The following is a 7,196-nucleotide window of genomic DNA, read 5'->3' as shown; positions in this document are numbered from 1 at the left end:
AATTTCTTTTTCTTCTCTAATTGCTACTATTAGTGTTTCTAGTACAATGTTAAATAATAGAGGTGCTAATGGGCATCCTTGTTTCACTCCTGATCTTATTGGGAATGCTTCTAACTTATCCTCATTGCAGATGATGCTTGCTGATGGTTTTAGATATATACTGTTTATTATTTTTAGGAAAGGCCCTTCTATTCCTATGCTTCCTACAGAATAGTATACAAGATTTTTAAAACCAAGAAAGAGTTAGAAAAATTACAAAATGTAAAATAAATAATTTTGATTATATTAAATTAAAAAGTTATGTACAAACAAAAACAATGCAACCAAAATCAGAAGGGAAACAACAAACTGGGAAAAAATCTTTATAACAAAAAATTCTGACAGAGGTCTAATTACTCAAATATACAAGGAACTAAATCAATTCTATAAAAAAATCAAGCTATTCCCCAATTGATAAATGGGCAAGGGACATGAATAGGCAATTTTCAGATAAAGAAATCAAAAGTATCAATAAGCACATGAAAACGTGTTCTAAATCTCTAATAATTAGAGAAATGCAAATCAAAACAATTCTGAGGTACCACCTCACACCTAGCAGAGGGGCTAAAATGATAGAAAGGGATTGCTGGAGGGGATGTGGCAAACCTGGGACATTAATGCATTGCTAGTGGAGTTGTGAACTGATCCAACCATTCTGGATGGCAATTTGAAACTATGCCCAAAGAGTGCTAAAAGAATGTCTGCCCTTTGATCCAGCCATACCATTGCTGGGTTTGTACCCCAAAGAGATCATAGATAAAAACATTTGTACAAAAATATTTGTAGCTGCACTTTTTGTGGTGGCAAAAAACTGGAAAACAAGGATATGCCCTTCAATTGGGGACTGGCTGAACAAATTGTGGTATATGCTGGTGATGGAATACTATTGTGCTCAAAGGAACAATAAACTGGAGGCATTTCATGTGGACTGGAAAGACCTCCAGGAATAGATGGAGAGTGAAATGAGCAGAGCCAGAAGAACATTGTACACAGAGACTGACATACTGTGGTAAAATAGAATGTAATGGACTTCTGTACTAGCAGCAATACAATGACCCAGGACAATTCTGAAGGATTTGTGGTAAAGATGCTACCCACATTCAGAGGAAGAACTGCAGGAGTAGAAACACAGAAGAAAAACAACTGCTTGAACACATGGGTTGATTCGAACATGATTGGGGAATGTAGACTCAAAATGACTACACCAATGTAACTATCAATAATATGTAAGTAGGTCTTGATTGATGACACATGTTAAAACCAGTGGAAATGCACGTTGGCTATGGGGAGAGGTGTTTGGGGGAGGGGAGTGAAGGGGAAAGTAAGAACATGAGTCATGTAACCATGGAAAATTTTTCTAAAAAAATAAAAAATTCACAAAAAAATTCACAAAATTAGAAAACATCAGATGTAAAAGGGACCTCAGAGGCCACCTAATTCAGCCCATATATGAATAAAAACCTCTTTTACAACAACAACAACAAAATGAATGGCTTGTCAGCTCTGGAAAGGGTAGGGAAGAAGGGAAGGAGACAACATGGATCCTATAACTTTGGAAAACTTATGTGTAAATTTGTTATTGGAATTAAATAAGGATTTTATTCCAATATTTACTCCAAAATATTGGAATGAAATAAAAATTTTAAAATAATTAATTTGTATAATTGATTATTAATAATAAATAATACAGTAAGAATACAATTAATAAGAATAAAAATAAAAAGTCAGTGATCCTTAGGGGCATCTAGGTAGCACAAAAGATAGTGACAAGCCTGGAGTCAGGAGGTTCAAATCTGGCCTCATACTTCCTAGCTATGTGACCCTGGGCAAGTCACTTAACCCCAATGATGCCCTTCTACCTTGGAATCAATACTTAGCATTGATTCTAAGAAGGAAAGTAAGAAGTTTGTTGGGATTTTTTTAGTCAATCATTATTCATCTTAAGTTCTAGCTGCAAAGAATCTCTCCAAATTTTAATTTCCTACATTCCTGCATTGAGACCCAAGGTACTTAAGCCACCTCTTTGGGAAGAACTCGAAGGACATTAGCGATGGAAAGGACCTTAGAATATTGAATGTTAGAACTGGAAAGGGCCTTATCATAGAGAATACTGGGTAACACAAGGATAACAATGATAACTTCATAGATGAAAAAGCTGAAGTTAGTGATGCTCCAGGCACACAGTGAATAAGTGTAAAGCCAGAAAAAAAACAAACAACCTAGATCTTCTAACTCCCAAACCAGCCTTCTTTTCACTATGCCAGGAGAACACAGACTGTTAGAACCTGGAATGCCAGAATATAGCGCCAAAGCTAACAAGAATCTTAAAACATAGGATGCCAAAGCTGGAAGGAACATTGAAGAATGTTTAGTCTTTTTATAATTGAGTAAAGTCTAAGTCGGAGTTCCGCCTCAGCCCATTGCTTGAATCATCTCAGCTCTTCTATGGAGGTGAACTGGTTCTTCCTTTTTCCAAATGGCTTTTTGTCTTTATAACTAGAACCCAGTGACCGTGCTGCTGAGGAGTGGGAGGCAGGGGAACAGCTGTGGCAGTGTCAGGTCACAGGCTAAAGGGATGGTGGGATAGAGGAGCGGGGAGGGGAGGCTTCAGAGTGTGCCAAGGCGTCTATCGGAGCACATTCCCACACCCCTGCTCACTTGGCACTATCATTCCCTATTGAAACTTGATCTATCGTGTCCCTTCTGACAAGATGGGGACAGCTGCTAGGCAGAAGATTCAGAAGCTAAAACCAAAGTCTAGAAAACCAGGACAGTGGAAATGCGATAGAATGGAAAGGACATTGGGTAGGGAGTTAGGAAGGTAATAATAATAATAATGGTCATTATTATTATTATTAACAATAATAGGAAGGTCATAATAAGAATTGGGCATTTAAGTAGTAACAGCGTATCCACTTCCTGGAATCAGGAAAATTCATCTTCCTCAGTTCAAATCTGGAGTCAGACACTTACTAGCTGTGCGATCCTGGGGAAGTTATTTAACCCTTTTTTGCCTTGGTTTCCAAATCTGTAAAATGCACTGGAGAAGGAAATGACAAACCACTCCAGTGTCTTTGCCAAGAGAACCTCAAATGAGGTCACTAAGAGTCAGATATGACTGAAAATGACTGACCAACAATAATAATAATACTTATTTAGCACCTACTATGTGCCAGGCACTGTATTAAGTGCTTTACAAATATTATCACATTTGATCCTCATAATAACCCTGGGAGGAGGTGCTATTATTATCCCCATTTTACAATTGAAGAAACTGAGACAAACAGAGGTTAAATGACTTGCCGAGAGTCACACAGCTAGTAAGTGTCTGAAGCAGATTTTGAAGTTGGCTCTCACTGACTTTAGGTCCAATGTTATACCCATTACAGCTCCTAGCTACCTAAAAGTCTAAAGTCTTAGTCCTAATTCTGCCCTTAACTTACTGTGGAACCTTGGGCAAGTCATTGATCTTCTCTGGATCTCAATTCTATAAAAGAAAGTATCAATATCTATATCTACATCAGATTTATAGCTAGGTCTCAGGATTTATAAAGTGAAATTATTGGGGCTGATGATTGCAAATGGCCCCTTCCAGCTCTAACATCCCACATTCCAGGGCCTTACATTCTATGTTCTTTTTTTTAATTTTATGTTCTAAAATCCCTTCTACAATTTATCTGATGTCCTATAGTCTAACTTTCGACATCCCAAGATCTTCTAGCCTAAACACTGTATGCAGGAGTTCTTTACCTTTTTAATGTAGCATGGAACCTTTTGCAAGTCTGAATAACATTATTAAATGCATAAAATAAAACACAAAAGACTACAAAGAAAAATAATTACGGTGAAATTTAGTTATTGAGATATTCAAAGTTTCAAGGTCACAGACTCTAGATGAAGAACCCCAGTTTTAGGACTTCTTCCAGCTCTAACCTTAAATGTAAATGTTGCTGACCCAAGGTTATACAACTAATAATAATAGCTAACATTTATAGAGCTCCTACTATGTGCCAAGCACTTTACAATTATTATGTCAAATGACCCACACAATAACCTTGGAAAGCATGTGCTACCAACTTCAAAAACTGCTTCGGCCCCATTTTGCAGATGAGGAAACAAAGACAGAGATTAAGTAATTTGCCTCAGATCACACAATTAGTAAGTATCTGAGGCTGGATTTGAACTCAGATCTTCCTGATTCTGGCCCAACTCTCTATCCACTTCATCACCCAACTGCCTCAGCTGCCAGTCAACAAAGGTGCACCAATTAATCAGCGCTTTCCACCAACACTACTTTCTCTTCCAGGCTGGACCCCAAACATAGGGCTTTCTTCCTAGTTTCTTGAAGGATGAGAGGGGATCCTTGAACAATAACAATCTTTGTCATTATTTAACAAAAAAATCAATAAAAAACACATAATAAGAAACAAGGATAGATAGATAGATAGATAGATAGATAGATAGATAGATAGATAGATAGATAGATATCAGACTACATACTGGAAATTAGGGACACAAAGATGAAAAATGATACCATTCCTGCCCTCAAGGAGCTTACAGACTATAGGGAAAATGTAGCATATTCTACAGATTAGTAGAAGACAAGGTAGAGTGTGACTAGGACAAAGGAAAAGTTCAGAAAAAGTTCTATGAGAAATATAAGGAGGGATGATCTTTTTAGAGGTAGGGAAAGAAGTAAGAAAGGTTTCATGGAAGGTTAGAGGGAGGGATGTGTCAGAGCGGAGCCTTGAAGGAAGGGAAGGACTTGAACAGATGGAAGTGGGATGGAAGTAATGGAAAATCCATTCCAGATTCAAAGTTTAGCAAGCGCAAAGAGGCAGAGATGAGAGAAGGAAGGACAAAGAGAAGAGACAGTTTGGTTGGAACACAGAATATGCGGAGGCTAATATGAAAATTCAATAATTTAAATTGTATTTAGGAGGTATGGGGGCACACTGGACTCTGTTTAAAATAGTGATTCAGAGAAAGGAATTAGGAAAATTAGTCTAGCAGCTCATTGGAAGAGGTGGAGAATGGATGATCTCAGCCATCCCTCTCACCACCACCATCACCACCACCTCCCCCCAAGCAAAATTATGCCTTAAAGTTGGCATTGAACAGTTAGCCTTGATAAACTTTAAGGTCGCTTGTAGTTAAGTCCTATGAATTTATAAGCCCCTCCTATTCAGACTCCCACCAGCATGGAACTCCCCATGTACAAGAGCAAACCCTGAAGGAATGGGTAGTCTTGAAGAAAGTTGGCACGTAAAGAGAAATCATATTGGGTTGGGCTTCATTAGTCACCCATCATCCCTCCTGGCAATACTGAACTGGTGGGTGAGGGATAGGGAGGGTAGGGAAGAACAATCTACTTACCAAGTGGAAAAGGATGAACCAATGGGAAAGCCAAGTCATTTTTCAGTTTCTTGGAAGCTACTTCTGTTCCTGTTTCATAGAAATCATTATTCCTTGGGATCCAACAACCCCAGAAAAGGATAGCATGCATCATGTGTCTGGTCAGGGTTCTCTGCCAGGGTATCTGGCAAATGGTCTTCCGAAGCGACCTTCCCTTTCCCCCAACCTCTCTCTTTCCTAAGCAGTGCAATCTGCCTACCTCCTACAATGTCAAAAAGACCTATTCCAACAGGAATAACTTGCAATATTTCCATCTGCCACTTCCTAGATCTCAGTCATTTAAGCTCTCTGTATCTGTTTCCTTTTGAACTTCAGTCTCTTGTAAAATGAGGGCATTTTCAGCTCACCCTGTAAATTGGCAAAAGGATGGTCAATGTTGTAAAGGTGGTAGGAAGATGGACACACTACTATGTTGTTGGAATCAATCCAATCAATCAGCCAACCAACAAGCACTTGTTAAGTGATTACTATATACCAGGCATTGCCTAGGTAATGAGGCTAGAAATACAAAGAATGAAACAATTCCTACTTACAAGAAACTTTCATTCAAATGGAGACATTTAGTCATTTTAGATATCAATTTGGAATTATTCATTCATCTGTTTAGTCAGCAAGAATATATTTAAAATTATTCTGTGTGCATTGTGCTATATTTTGGAGATATGAAGACAAAAAAAGAAAGCCTCTTCCTCCAAGAAACTTAGTTTGCAGAAAAATAATATGTATGTTTTGTAAGACCATGGAACAAAGCCCTTTTCCACATCTGCATATGAAAAAGCTGGAAATGTTATTAGGAATGTAGAAGAGATGATAACATGGTACCACCTTTGCTTAGTTGGTATAGGGTGTGTTGCCCATGTACTTTACACATGTCCAAGTGGGTTGTTTAAATTCAGCTCTTAGAGAAGCATTGATAAATATCTCTGAAATCTTCTTCAAGGAAGACTTTGATTACTTTGATTACTGCCTTAGAGAGAACTCTTCTAGAGGGGCCATTAGACTAGCTGCTCTGTTCTTCTTTGAGAGAGGGATCTATTGGATTAGAATTATGCTAATCTGCCCACCCTAAACATCGCTAGACTAGTGGAATGATTTTTTTTTAGATTCATGCCACTTTCCTGATTTGTTATTAGTCATTTCCAATGTTTCCAACTCTTTGTGACCCTATTTGAGGTTTTCTTGGCAAAGATACTGGAGTGGTTTGCTATTTCCTTCTCCAGCTCATTTTACAGATGAGAAAACTGAGGCACCAGAATTAAGTGACTTGTCCAGGGTCACCCAGCTATAAGTATCTGAAACCAGATTTGAACTCAGAGGAATGTATCTTTCTGACTCCAGAACTGGAACTCTATCCACCACATTCCCTAGCTGTCCTTAAACATAGATACCACAGAATAGGTGGCAGCCCTTAACTGTAGATGTGTTGTAAAGGCCAGGAGGACTTCTTTCAGCCTTATCAAGGGGAATGCTAACCTCCTGTCCTTTCATACAATGCAAAGAGAAGAAGGGAAAGGATAACCACAAGCTTACACCCACAGGATCAACTCCTTCCCACCAAATGCTAGTTACACAAAAAACCATCACAAATAGTTAAAAGTAAGTAATCACATTTATCCAAGCAGTTAGCCAGCAAAAACCAGAGTTCTATAGATTATAAGATAACAAAAGATGCCCAGAATAGATGAACTCTCCTACTGGGAACAAGATAGCTTTCACTGAAAGGTCTTGATCTCACTCAATGA

The 7,196-nt window shown here is 38.3% G+C and overlaps 1 pseudogene; it reads right to left on the bottom strand.

Moving 5' to 3' along the window:
* Positions 1 to 6,828: 6,828 nt before the first annotated feature.
* LOC123254259 lies at positions 6,829 to 6,949 on the bottom strand (annotated as a pseudogene).
* Between the last annotated feature and the right edge of the window lie 247 nt (positions 6,950 to 7,196).

Source organism: Gracilinanus agilis, unplaced genomic scaffold, assembly GCF_016433145.1.
Source record: "Gracilinanus agilis isolate LMUSP501 unplaced genomic scaffold, AgileGrace unplaced_scaffold18684, whole genome shotgun sequence".
NCBI classification, from domain to species: Eukaryota; Metazoa; Chordata; class Mammalia; order Didelphimorphia; family Didelphidae; genus Gracilinanus; species Gracilinanus agilis.
Note: the sequence above shows the minus strand (reverse complement) of the source record. Positions and strands in the feature narration are given on the sequence as shown.